Source organism: Ranitomeya imitator, chromosome 3 (assembly GCF_032444005.1).
Source record: "Ranitomeya imitator isolate aRanImi1 chromosome 3, aRanImi1.pri, whole genome shotgun sequence".
Taxonomy (NCBI): domain Eukaryota; kingdom Metazoa; phylum Chordata; class Amphibia; order Anura; family Dendrobatidae; genus Ranitomeya; species Ranitomeya imitator.
This window is the reverse complement of record NC_091284.1, coordinates 6,903,335-6,917,402: the sequence shown is the minus strand read 5'-3', so window position 1 is coordinate 6,917,402 and position 14,068 is coordinate 6,903,335.

Genomic DNA, 14,068 nt, shown 5'->3' with positions numbered 1-14,068 from the left:
TGTATCTAATCCTCTCCTGTGTGATACTGTCTGCTGAGCCATGTATCTAATCCTATCCTGTGTGATACTGACTGCTGAGCCGTGTATCTAATCCTCTCCTGTGTGATACTGACTGCTGAGCTGTGTATCTAATCCTATCCTGTGTAATACTGTCTGCTGAGCCGTGTATCTAATCCTCTCCTGTGTGATACTGTCTGCTGAGCCGTGTATCTAATCCTCTCCTGTGTGATACTGACTGCTGAGCCGTGTATCTAATCCTCTCCTGTGTGATACTGACTGCTGAGCCGTGTATCTAATCCTATCCTGTGTAATACTGTCTGCTGAGCTGTGTATCTAATCCTCTCCTGTATGATACTGTCTGCTGAGCCGTGTATCTAATCCTATCCTGTGTGATACTGACTGCTGAGCCGTGTATCTAATCCTATCCTGTGTGATACTGTCTGCTGAGCCGTGTATCTAATCCTCTCCTGTGTGATACTGACTGCTGAGCCGTGTATCTAATCCTCTCCTGTGTGATACTGACTGCTGAGCTGTGTATCTAATCCTATCCTGTGTGATACTGTCTGCTGAGCCGTGTATCTAATCCTCTCCTGTGTGATACTGTCTGCTGAGCCGTGTATCTAATCCTATCCTGTGTGATACTGTTTGCTGAGCTGTGTATCTAATCCTCTCCTGTGTGATACTGACTGCTGAGCCGTGTATCTAATCCTCTCCTGTGTGATACTGTCTGCTGAGCCGTGTATCTAATCCTATCCTGTGTGATACTGACTGCTGAGCCGTGTATCTAATCCTCTCCTGTGTGATACTGTCTGCTGAGCCGTGTATCTAATCCTCTCCTGTGTGATACTGTCTGCTGAGCCGTGTATCTAATCCTATCCTGTGTGATACTGTCTGCTGAGCTGTGTATCTAATCCTCTCCTGTGTGATACTGACTGCTGAGCCGTGTATCTAATCCTCTCCTGTGTGATACTGTCTGCTGAGCTGTGTATCTAATCCTATCCTGTGTGATACTGTCTGCTGAGCCGTGTATCTAATCCTCTCCTGTGTGATACTGTCTGCTGAGCCGTGTATCTAATCCTATCCTGTGTGATACTGTCTGCTGAGCCGTGTATCTAATCCTCTCCTGTGTGATACTGACTGCTGAGCCGTGTATCTAATCCTCTCCTGTGTGATACTGTCTGCTGAGCCGTGTATCTAATCCTCTCCTGTGTGATACTGACTGCTGAGCTGTGTATCTAATCCTCTCCTGTGTGATACTGTCTGCTGAGCCGTGTATCTAATCCTCTCCTGTGTGATACTGTCTGCTGAGCCGTGTATCTAATCCTCTCCTGTGTGATACTGTCTGCTGAGCCGTGTATCTAATCCTATCCTGTGTGATACTGACTGCTGAGCCGTGTATCTAATCCTCTCCTGTGTGATACTGTCTGCTGAGCCGTGTATCTAATCCTCTCCTGTGTGATACTGTCTGCTGAGCCGTGTATCTAATCCTATCCTGTGTGATACTGACTGCTGAGCCGTGTATCTAATCCTCTCCTGTGTGATACTGACTGCTGAGCCGTGTATCTAATCCTATCCTGTGTGATACTGACTGCTGAGCCGTGTATCTAATCCTATCCTGTGTGATACTGTCTGCTGAGCTGTGTATCTAATCCTATCCTGTGTGATACTGTCTGCTGAGCCGTGTATCTAATCCTATCCTGTGTGACACTGTCTGCTGAGCCGTGTATCTAATCCTCTCCTGTGTGATACTGACTGCTGAGCCGTGTATCTAATCCTATCCTGTGTGATACTGACTGCTGAGCCGTGTATCTAATCCTATCCTGTGTGATACTGTCTGCTGAGCTGTGTATCTAATCCTATCCTGTGTGATACTGACTGCTGAGCCGTGTATCTAATCCTATCCTGTGTGATACTGACTGCTGAGCCGTGTATCTAATCCTATCCTGTGTGATACTGACTGCTGAGCCGTGTATCTAATCCTATCCTGTGTGATACTGACTGCTGAGCCGTGTATCTAATCCTCTCCTGTGTGATACTGACTGCTGAGCCGTGTATCTAATCCTCTCCTGTGTGATACTGACTGCTGAGCCGTGTATCTAATCCTCTCCTGTGTGATACTGTCTGCTGAGCCGTGTATCTAATCCTCTCCTGTGTGATACTGTCTGCTGAGCCGTGTATCTAATCCTATCCTGTGTGATACTGTCTGCTGAGCCGTGTATCTAATCCTATCCTGTGTGATACTGACTGCTGAGCCGTGTATCTAATCCTATCCTGTGTGATACTGACTGCTGAGCCGTGTATCTAATCCTCTCCTGTGTGATACTGACTGCTGAGCCGTGTATCTAATCCTCTCCTGTGTGATACTGACTGCTGAGCCGTGTATCTAATCCTATCCTGTGTGATACTGTCTGCTGAGCCGTGTATCTAATCCTATCCTGTGTGATACTGACTGCTGAGCCGTGTATCTTATCCTCTCCTGTGTGATACTGACTGCTGAGCCGTGTATCTAATCCTATCCTGTGTGATACTGACTGCTGAGCCGTGTATCTAATCCTATCCTGTGTGATACTGACTGCTGAGCCGTGTATCTAATCCTATCCTGTGTGATACTGACTGCTGAGCCGTGTATCTAATCCTATCCTGTGTGATACTGTCTGCTGAGCCGTGTATCTAATCCTATCCTGTGTGATACTGACTGCTGAGCCGTGTATCTAATCCTCTCCTGTGTGATACTGACTGCTGAGCCGTGTATCTAATCCTATCCTGTGTGATACTGACTGCTGAGCCGTGTATCTAATCCTATCCTGTGTGATACTGACTGCTGAGCCGTGTATCTAATCCTCTCCTGTGTGATACTGACTGCTGAGCCGTGTATCTAATCCTCTCCTGTGTGATACTGACTGCTGAGCCGTGTGTCTAATCCTATCCTGTGTGATACTGACTGCTGAGCCGTGTATCTAAGCCTATCCTGTGTGATACTGATTGCTGAGCCGTGTATCTAATTGTCAGGAATCCCCTGACCGCTGCCACCAATTTGTCACAATTCACACCGTGACCGTCACCCCTACGTCACGGATCAGGGTGACTTTAGGCCAACAGACGGCTATCACATGTGCAGGGGGGCTTATCTTAGTTATCCCTCCACTGCTACAATGTGATGAAACAACACACACAAGGCTATTGACCTCTTAGTTTACAGCAGGGGCTTATTCTAGGTATCCCACTGCTTTTCTATGTACCACGAACTGCAGGGATTTATGTATATCCCACTTACAGTTCCACTTAACACTTGCAGCTCTCTGGCGCCCCCCTTACTCTCAGGTCAGATTAGGTACTGCACCCTGGGTAAGTAGTCGCCAGAAAGGCTGCCTGCTATGTACTGGCTATTGGGCACGCTGCAGCGACGCGATAACTACTCCCACTCAGGCAGGAACAATAATTAGCAACGCCGCAGTCGCTACAGCATCCCTCAACAGTCTGCACACTCTCGCTGCCACCAGCTTCGATTAAACGGGTCCGAAGCTAACCCAACACAACAGTAGCGTATTTCCCTTCAGAAGACTTAGGGTACGGTTTAGAACAGGAGAACGAACTAATATTAAATATTATATTCCATAAAAATTAGGCAGTGCTTTATCAAAAATATTTTATAAAGATGTTACAAATGAGACAATTGCAAATATGTACACGGGTAATTATAACATAAAGGGAATAAAGAAGAAAAGATAACACTCACATGTTCAAAGCATGGCAGGCACCCAGGCTAGGGCAGTTTTCCATACGTCCCAGCTCATGGGATGTACTCAGCTCTTCCAGGGTAAAAAAGGACAAGGACAAGGCTGGGGATGTGTGCAGACAGTTATAGCCAAGCCTGTAACATCCTAGAAAGGGGTTGGATCACCTCGTCCCTCCTACCTCTTCAGTTAACTCATTTTATTCTAATCTATATCTAATTTCGATAACTCCGCTACAAAACATGTTATAGTCCTAACAAACCCATCATTCATCTCGGATTAACGTGAGCATTCTAATGAGATCAAATATGTCCTATCTGGGATACATATTTACAGAGAAAACCCTACTTCTTTACCAGACGGAGTTAGAAGCCCGAGTTTCAAGGGATGGGTAGATACACCGAGTGGGAATACGAATATATATTTTCGTGTTCGTAACGTAAACATTGTGCATAATATTGTACAAAAACCAAACAAAGAATCTTTCATGAATTTTGGAGCCATTTTTCCAGTTCCAGCTGGAGGAAGATTCTAACCTGGTCGTAAATACCTTTCGGCCATAAAACTCCCCCCAGTACATTGGCAAAGCAGCTCTTGGCTGAGTGAAAGGGAAGGAATTTGAAGCTACAAACTGTTGCAGCATCACTCCAAGAAGGGGGGCTTAGCCCACGCAGGCTAGCAAGAGAACTACTTATGATATTTCATACCATATCGTGACACTAATCCTCTCCTGTGTGATACTGTCTGCTGAGCCGTGTATCTAATCCTCTCCTGGGTGATACTGACTGCTGAGCCGTGTATCTAATCCTCTCCTGTGTGATACTGACTGCTGAGCCGTGTATCTAATCCTCCCCTGTATGATATTGTTTGCTGAGCCGTGTATCTAATCCTCTCCTGGGTGATACTGTCTGCTGAGCCGTGTATCTAATCCTCTCCTGTGTGATACTGACTGCTGAGCCGTGTATCTAATCCTATCCTGTGTGATACTGTCTGCTGAGCCGTGTATCTAATCCTCTCCTGTGTGATACTGACTGCTGAGCCGTGTATCTAATCCTCCCCTGTATGATACTGTTTGCTGAGCCGTGTATCTAATCCTCTCCTGTGTAATACTGTCTGCTGAGCCGTGTATCTAATCCTCTCCTGTGTGATACTGACTGCTGAGCTGTGTATCTAATCCTCTCCTGTGTGATACTGACTACTGAGCCGTGTATCTAATCCTATCCTGTGTGATACTGACTGCTGAGCTGTGTATCTAATCCTATCCTGTGTGATACTGAGGACTGAGCCACTATCTGTATATGTTCATGTATGATCTGATCATCAGCCAGTATCTGTATATGTCCACAGTGGCGTATCCAGAGGAGGGAGGCGGGGCATGTGCTGCTCAGAGCCGGCTCAGAGAAAGTGCTGCGCGTTGAGTCCCAAGTGTCAGCGGCGTAACTACCGCGGTCGCAGCTGCAACCGGGCCCGGAGTGCCTAGGAGCCCGCCCAGTCCAGCAGAGACTGGGCGGACCCGTAAGCACTCTGAGGTACAAAATGGGCCGACGGCTCTTTAAATCTTGTGTACAGGCCCTGGTGCACGTGCACTCTCTCAGTGCGTGCGCGATCACGGGTGGGACTGCACTTGTCCCGCAGCAGAGCCCCTCCACCGCAGAGAGCCGCACACCACAACTATGGCTGCCGCTGCTCTGTGCGCACAGGACCTCTGATGAGGTCACAGAATGGGAGGAGTCAGAAGTCACGTGATCAAGGGCCTCCTTGTAGTGCAGGACTCTGCTGGTTGTCATGGTGCTGGACAAGGGTAAGCTTTTGTGTGGATGTAGCAGAACCGTGTATGTATGAGGTGTACAGAGACAGAGCGGAGCCGTGTGTGTACGAGGTGTACAGAGCGGAGCCGTGTGTGTGTATGAGGTGTACAGAGCAGAGCCATGTATGTATGAGGTGTACGGAGCGGAGTCGTGTGTGTGTATGAACCGGAGCCGCCTGTGTACGAGGTGTATGGAGCAGAGCCACGTGTGTACAAGCTGTACGGAGCAGAGCCGCGTGTGAACGAGGTGTACGGAGCAGAGCCGCGTGTGTACGGTGTGTTCGGAGCGGAGCCATGTGTGCAGGAGTAACTAGGTGTGGCCATTATACTGTACGCAAAATATGTGTGTGTGTGTTTGTGCGTGCATGAGTAGCGCTGCGGGTGAATATGCAGAGACGTAAATAGTTTTGTTTGTGTGTACGGGGAGGAGAGGCGAGGGCAATGATGGGGCTGACTGGGAGAGGGCAATAATTGGGATGAGGGGGAGGAGGAAATGATGGATGTGGTGGAATAGGCAATGATGGGGGTGGGGGAGGAAATGATGGGGTAGGGGGAGGCAATGATGGAGGTGGAAATTGGAATGGGCAATGATGGTGGTGGGGGGAGAATGCAATGATGGTGGGGAGGAGGAAATCATGGAGGTGGTGGAAAGGGCAATCATGAGGGGGGAAGAAATGATGGAGGTGGTAGAATGGACAAGGATGGTGGTGGTGGAAAGCACACTGATGATATTGGAGGGGGAGAAAATGATGGAGGTGGTGGAATGGCCAAGTATGGTGATGGCGGCAGAAAGATGATGATGGTGGGGGAAGAGAAAATGATGGATGTGGTGGAAAAGGCAAAGGAGGAAATGATTGAGGTGGTGGAATGGGAAATTATGGGGTGGGGGGGAGAAAGCAATGATAGTGGTGGTGGAGAAGGCAAAGATGGAGGTGGTGAAGCGAGCAATGATGGGGTGGGTTAGAGGAAAATAATGGGCATGTATGAGGAAACAGTACAGGAGAATGGGGGGCATATCTCAGGAAACAGTATGGGGGATGGGTGCAGACAGTATGAGGAGCGAACGGGGGAATGTGTGTGGACACAGTATGAGTAGCGATGTGAAAAATGTATGTGTATAGAGTACGGGGAGTGAGGGTGATGGGATATGTGCAATGGGGAGTCAGGTAAGCAGGCAGTATAGAAAGTGAGGGGGTAAATATATGAGGAGACAGTATGGTGAACAGGAGGGATGTGAGAGGAGACAGTATGAGGAGGGAGGGGAATAGTGTGAGGAGACAGTATGGGGGGAGAAAAGTGAGTGGGCATAGAATAGAAACTGATTAGTGGGTTCGTAGCATGGGGGACAGTATAAGGGCACAGACAGGAGGGGACAGTATACCAAGGAGGGGGACTGTGATGAGAGAGTACAGTATAAATACTGGGCCCTATAGGGGGCACACAGTATGAGAGGACAGTGTGAAGAGGGGCCGGTATGGAAAGGAGAGGTCAGTGTGAAGAGCATGTACCATAAGAGGGACAGTGTGAGGGTCATATTTTGTGCAGACAATATAGTGAGGGGCAATTTTTTATTCAGGAGCATTATAAGGACACTTATATCTTTAAAGGGAACCTGTCACCCCGTTTTTTTCAATATGAGCTAAAAATAGCGTTAAATAGGGCCTGAGCTGTGCGTTACAATAGTGCCTTTATTGTCCCCTGAATCCCCACCTTTGCTGCCAAAATACCTTAGTAAAGTCGCCGTTTTCGCCTGTCAATCACGCTGGTCGGGCGTTGTAAAATCACTGTGTCTCCCCCCACTCCACGGCGTGTCTGACGTAACTCCATCTGTGAATCGCACAGATCTCGCTCTTTTTTTGCTGCTGCGCAGTGCATTCGGCTCTTGCGCCTGCGCAGTATGCTTTGCCCAACTGCGGGCAAAGCCGAAAACCATTAGTGAGCATGCGCCGGCACACTATGTCCTGGAACACAGCAAAATACTTCCGGGACATAGTTTGCCGGCGCAAGCGCACTAATGGTTTTCGGCTTTACCCGCAGTTGGGCAAAGCATACTGCGCATGCGCAAGAGCCGAATGCACTTCGCCGCAGCAAAAAAAGAGCGCGATCTGTGCGATTCACAGATGGAGTTACGTCAGACACGCCGAGGAGTGGGGGGAGAAACAGTGATTTCACAACGCCCATTTGACCAGACCAGCGTGATTGACAGGCGAAAACGGAGACTTTACTAAGGTATTTTGGCAGCAAAGGTGGGGATTCAGGGGACAATAAAGGCACTATTGTAACGCACAGCTCAGGCCCTATTTAATGCTATTTTTAGCTCATATTGAAAAAACGGGGTGACAGGTTCCCTTTAAGGGCATCATGTGGAGATTTTCTGCAAAAGAGCGGAGAAGATGGAAGTCTGCAGAGACGAGCTGTGGATAAAAAAACTTATCATGGGATCTGGACAAGATGAAGAAAAGAAGGAGAACGGCTCCAGAGGCGACGTCATCTATAAGGCCGCCGTCACACATGCGAGTTTTACGGACGTAAGAGCGCAGAATCTACGTCCGTAAAACTCACAAAAAATACGGCACAATAAAGTCGCCAGAGACGGACTACACCTCAACAAACCTGGGAAACACACATTCGCCAGAAGACTCGCTATACTCACCAGGAGGGCGTTAAACTAGAAGAAGAGGGGACGGGAAGAAAAACATTAGACTCGTACAAAGACGACCCAGGAAAACATACTCAGAAGGGAGGTAAGAACATTTCTAAAACAATCCACAGTGAGGAGATTGGAACAAAACAAAATCCTCTAAACTGCATGCTCGCAAACGCCAGAAGCCTGACAAACAAGATGGAAGAACTAGAAGCAGAAATATCTACAGGTAACTTTGACATAGTGGGAATAACCGAGACATGGTTAGATGAAAGCTATGACTGGGCAGTTAACTTACAGGGTTACAGTCTGTTTAGAAAGGATCGTAAAAATCGGAGAGGAGGAGGGGTTTGTCTCTATGTAAAGTCTTGTCTAAAGTCCACTTTAAGGGAGGATATTAGCGAAGGGAATGAGGATGTCGAGTCCATATGGGTTGAAATTCATGGAGGGAAAAATGGTAACAAAATTCTCATTGGGGTCTGTTACAAACCCCCAAATATAACAGAAAGCATGGAAAGTCTACTTCTAAAGCAGATAGATGAAGCTGCAACCCATAATGAGGTCCTGGTTATGGGGGACTTTAACTACCCGGATATTAACTGGGAAACAGAAACCTGTGAAACCCATAAAGGCAACAGGTTTCTGCTAATAACCAAGAAAAATTATCTTTCACAATTGGTGCAGAATCCAACCAGAGGAGCAGCACTTTTAGACCTAATACTATCTAATAGACCTGACAGAATAACAAATCTGCAGGTGGTCGGGCATCTAGGAAATAGCGACCACAATATTGTACAGTTTCACCTGTCTTTCACTAGGGGGACTTGTCAGGGAGTCACAAAAACACTGAACTTTAGGAAGGCAAAGTTTGACCAGCTTAGAGATGCCCTTAATCTGGTAGACTGGGACAATATCCTCAGAAATGAGAATACAGATAATAAATGGGAAATGTTTAAGAACATCCTAAATAGGCAGTGTAAGCGGTTTATACCTTGTGGGAATAAAAGGACTAGAAATAGGAAAAACCCAATGTGGCTAAACAAAGAAGTAAGACAGGCAATTAACAGTAAAAAGAAAGCATTTGCACTACTAAAGCAGGATGGCACCATTGAAGCTCTAAAAAACTATAGGGAGAAAAATACTTTATCTAAAAAACTAATTAAAGCTGCCAAAAAGGAAACAGAGAAGCACATTGCTAAGGAGAGTAAAACTAATCCCAAACTGTTCTTCAACTATATCAATAGTAAAAGAATAAAAACTGAAAATGTAGGCCCCTTAAAAAATAGTGAGGAAAGAATGGTTGTAGATGACGAGGAAAAAGCTAACATATTAAACACCTTCTTCTCCACGGTATTCACGGTGGAAAATGAAATGCTAGGTGAAATCCCAAGAAACAATGAAAACCCTATATTAAGGGTCACCAATCTAACCCAAGAAGAGGTGCGAAACCGGCTAAATAAGATTAAAATAGATAAATCTCCGGGTCCGGATGGCATACACCCACGAGTACTAAGAGAACTAAGTAATGTAATAGATAAACCATTATTTCTTATTTTTAGGGACTCTATAGCGACAGGGTCTGTTCCGCAGGACTGGCGCATAGCAAATGTGGTGCCAATATTCAAAAAGGGCTCTAAAAGTGAACCTGGAAATTATAGGCCAGTAAGTCTAACCTCTATTGTTGGTAAAATATTTGAAGGGTTTCTGAGGGATGTTATTCTGGATTATCTCAATGAGAATAACTGTTTAACTCCATATCAGCATGGGTTTATGAGAAATCGCTCCTGTCAAACCAATCTAATCAGTTTTTATGAAGAGGTAAGCTATAGGCTGGACCACGGTGAGTCATTGGACGTGGTATATCTCGATTTTTCCAAAGCGTTTGATACCGTGCCGCACAAGAGGTTGGTACACAAAATGAGAATGCTTGGTCTGGGGGAAAATGTGTGTAAATGGGTTAGTAACTGGCTTAGTGATAGAAAGCAGAGGGTGGTTATAAATGGTATAGTCTCTAACTGGGTCGCTGTGACCAGTGGGGTACCGCAGGGGTCAGTATTGGGACCTGTTCTCTTCAACATATTCATTAATGATCTGGTAGAAGGTTTACACAGTAAAATATCGATATTTGCAGATGATACAAAACTATGTAAAGCAGTTAATACAAGAGAAGATAGTATTCTGCTACAGATGGATCTGGATAAGTTGGAAACTTGGGCTGAAAGGTGGCAGATGAGGTTTAACAATGATAAATGTAAGGTTATACACATGGGAAGAGGGAATCAATATCACCATTACACACTGAACGGGAAACCACTGGGTAAATCTGACAGGGAGAAGGACTTGGGGATCCTAGTTAATGATAAACTTACCTGGAGCAGCCAGTGCCAGGCAGCAGCTGCCAAGGCAAACAGGCTCATGGGGTGCATTAAAAGAGGTCTGGATACACATGATGAGAGCATTATACTGCCTCTGTACAAATCCCTAGTTAGACCGCACATGGAGTACTGTGTCCAGTTTTGGGCACCGGTGCTCAGGAAGGATATAATGGAACTAGAGAGAGTACAAAGGAGGGCAACAAAATTAATAAAGGGGATGGGAGAACTACAATACCCAGATAGATTAGCGAAATTAGGATTATTTAGTCTAGAAAAAAGACGACTGAGGGGCGATCTAATAACCATGTATAAGTATATAAGGGGACAATACAAATATCTCGCTGAGGATCTGTTTATACCAAGGAAGGTGACGGGCACAAGGGGGCATTCTTTGCGTCTGGAGGAGAGAAGGTTTTTCCACCAACATAGAAGAGGATTCTTTACTGTTAGGGCAGTGAGAATCTGGAATTGCTTGCCTGAGGAGGTGGTGATGGCGAACTCAGTCGAGGGGTTCAAGAGAGGCCTGGATGTCTTCCTGGAGCAGAACAATATTGTATCATACAATTATTAGGTTCTGTAAAAGGACGTAGATCTGGGGATTTATTATGACGGAATATAGGCTGAACTGGATGGACAAATGTCTTTTTTCGGCCTTACTAACTATGTTACTATGTTACTAATTATTCTCTATGCCCCTGCTCCTATTTGCCGTATTTTACTGATCAGTATTATACGGCTTTCTACGGCCGTACAAAATCGCAGCATGCTGCGTTTGTCACCGTACTGCGCAAGAAATACGCCAATGAAAGTCTATGGAAGCGTGAAAAATACGGATTACACACGGACAAGCAGTGCGACTTGCGAGAAATACGCAGCCGGTAATTCAGTGCGGTGTACAGTAAAATCACACTGACAGCTTACAGTAGAATAGGTAGAATAAATGTGTACACATAGAATAGGTATATATATATATATATATATGTCATTAGACACATATATGTATATATATTAATATTTATTCCAGCGCTAGACAGCTTGAAAGCCGGTAATTCAATTACCGGCTTTTTCCTTCTCCTTCCTAAAACCCGACATGATTTGAGACATGGTTTACATACAGTAAACCATGTGTTCTCTCCATTTTTTTTGCAGATTCCACACTACTAATGTCAGTAGTGTGTATCTGCAAAATTTGGCCGTTCTAGCTCTTAAAATAAAGGGTTAAATGGCGGAAAAAATTGGCGTGGGCTCCCGCGCAATTTTCTCCGCCAGAGTAGTAAAGCCAGTGACTGAGGGCAGATATTAATAGCCTGGAGAGGGTCCACGGTTATTGGCCCCCCCCCCCGGCTAAAAATACCTGCCCCCAGCCACCCCAGAAAAGGCGCATCTGGAAGATGCGCCTATTCTGGCATTTGGCCACTCTCTTCCCATTCCCGTGTAGCGGTGGGATATGGGGTAATGAAGGGTTAATGCCACCTTGCTATTGTAAGGTGACATTAAGCCTAATTAATAATGGAGAGGCGTCAATTATGACACCTATCCATTATTAATCCAATACTAGTAAAGGGTTAAATAAAACACAAACACATTTTTTAAAATTATTTTAATGAAATAAAAACAATGGTTGTTGCAGTATTTTATTCAACGCCCAATCCAGTCACTGAAGACCCTCGTTCTGTGAGTAAAAAAACATAATAAACCAACAATATACTTACCCTCCGCAGATCTGTAACGTCCAACGATGTAAATCCTTCTGAAGGGGTTAAAACATTTTGCAGCAAGGAGCTGTGCTAATGCACGCTGCTCCTCGCTGCAAAACCCCAGGGAATGAGGCTAAAAATAGATCAATGATCTATATTTAGCTTCATTTGCGGTGAGGCGCCCTCTGCTGGCTGTTCATAGATCGTGGGAAATTACCTAGAAAGCTCCCTGGCTTTATATCGAGCTCCCTGGCTTTCTAGGTAATTTCCCACGATCTATGAACAGCCAGCAGAGGGCGCCTCACCGCAAATGAAGCTAAATATAGATCATTGATCTATTTTTAGCCTCATTCCCTGGGGTTTTGCAGCGAGGAGCAGCCTGCATTAGCAAAGCTCCTTGCTGCAAAATGTTTTAACCCCTTCAGAAGGATTTACATCGTTGGACGTTACAGATCTGCGGAGGGTAAGTATATTGTTGGTTTATTATGTTTTTTTACTCACAGAACGAGGGTCTTCAGTGACTGGATTGGGCGTTGAATAAAATACTGCAACAACCATTGTTTTTATTTCATTAAAATAATTTTAAAAAATGTGTTTGTGTTTTATTTAACCCTTTACTAGTATTGGATTAATAATGGATAGGTGTCATAATTGACGCCTCTCCATTATTAATTAGGCTTAATGTCACCTTACAATAGCAAGGTGGCATTAACCCTTCATTACCCCATATCCCACCGCTACACGGGAATGGGAAGAGAGTGGCCAAGTGCCAGAATAGGCGCATCTTCCAGATGTGCCTTTTCTGGGGTGGCTGGGGGCAGATATTTTTAGCCAGGGGGGGGGGCCAATAACCATGGACCCTCTCCAGGCTATTAATATCTGCCCTCAGTCACTGGCTTTACTACTCTGGCGGAGAAAATTGCGCGGGAGCCCACGCCAATTTTTTCCGCCATTTAACCCTTTATTTTAAGAGCTAGAACGGCCAAATTTTGCAGATACACACTACTGACATTAGTAGTGTGGAATCTGCAAAAAAAATGGAGAGAAGACATGGTTTACTGTATGTAAACCATGTCTCAAATCATGTCGGGTTTTAGGAAGGAGAAGGAAAAAGCCGGTAATTGAATTACCGGCTTTCAAGCTGTCTAGCGCTGGAATAAATATTAATATATATACATATATGTGTCTAATGACATATATATATATATATATATATATATATATATATATACCTATTCTATGTGTACACATTTATTCTACCTATTCTACTGTAAGCTGTCAGTGTGATTTTACTGTACACCGCACTGAATTACCGACTTTTCTCTCTAATATATGTGTCTACTGACACATATATATATATATATATATATATATATATATATATATATATATAGACAGTATATATATATTTTCTTTTCTTTTTGGGACACATGGATCACTTCTATAGCGGTATGTTGGTTTTGCTAGCCTGCGAGAAAACCACGCAGTACGGATGCCATACGGATTACATACGGAGGATGCCATGCGCAAAAAACGCTGACACACCCTGCCTACGGAGGAGCTACGGACCACTTTTTTCGGGACTTTTCAGCGTATTACGGCCGTAATATACGGACCGTATTGTTTTACGCTGTGTGTGACGCAGGCCTAAGGTACCTGGATGTAAATGTTATTTGTGATACTGACTAACTCTCATGTTTTCATTTATGCTAGGAGCATTAAAGGGAATGTCCAGGTTTGTGATGAGTCTGCAGTCATTCTTTGTTACTGCAGACTTCTGAGTTCTCGCAGTGCGCCCTGCACGCTGTCAG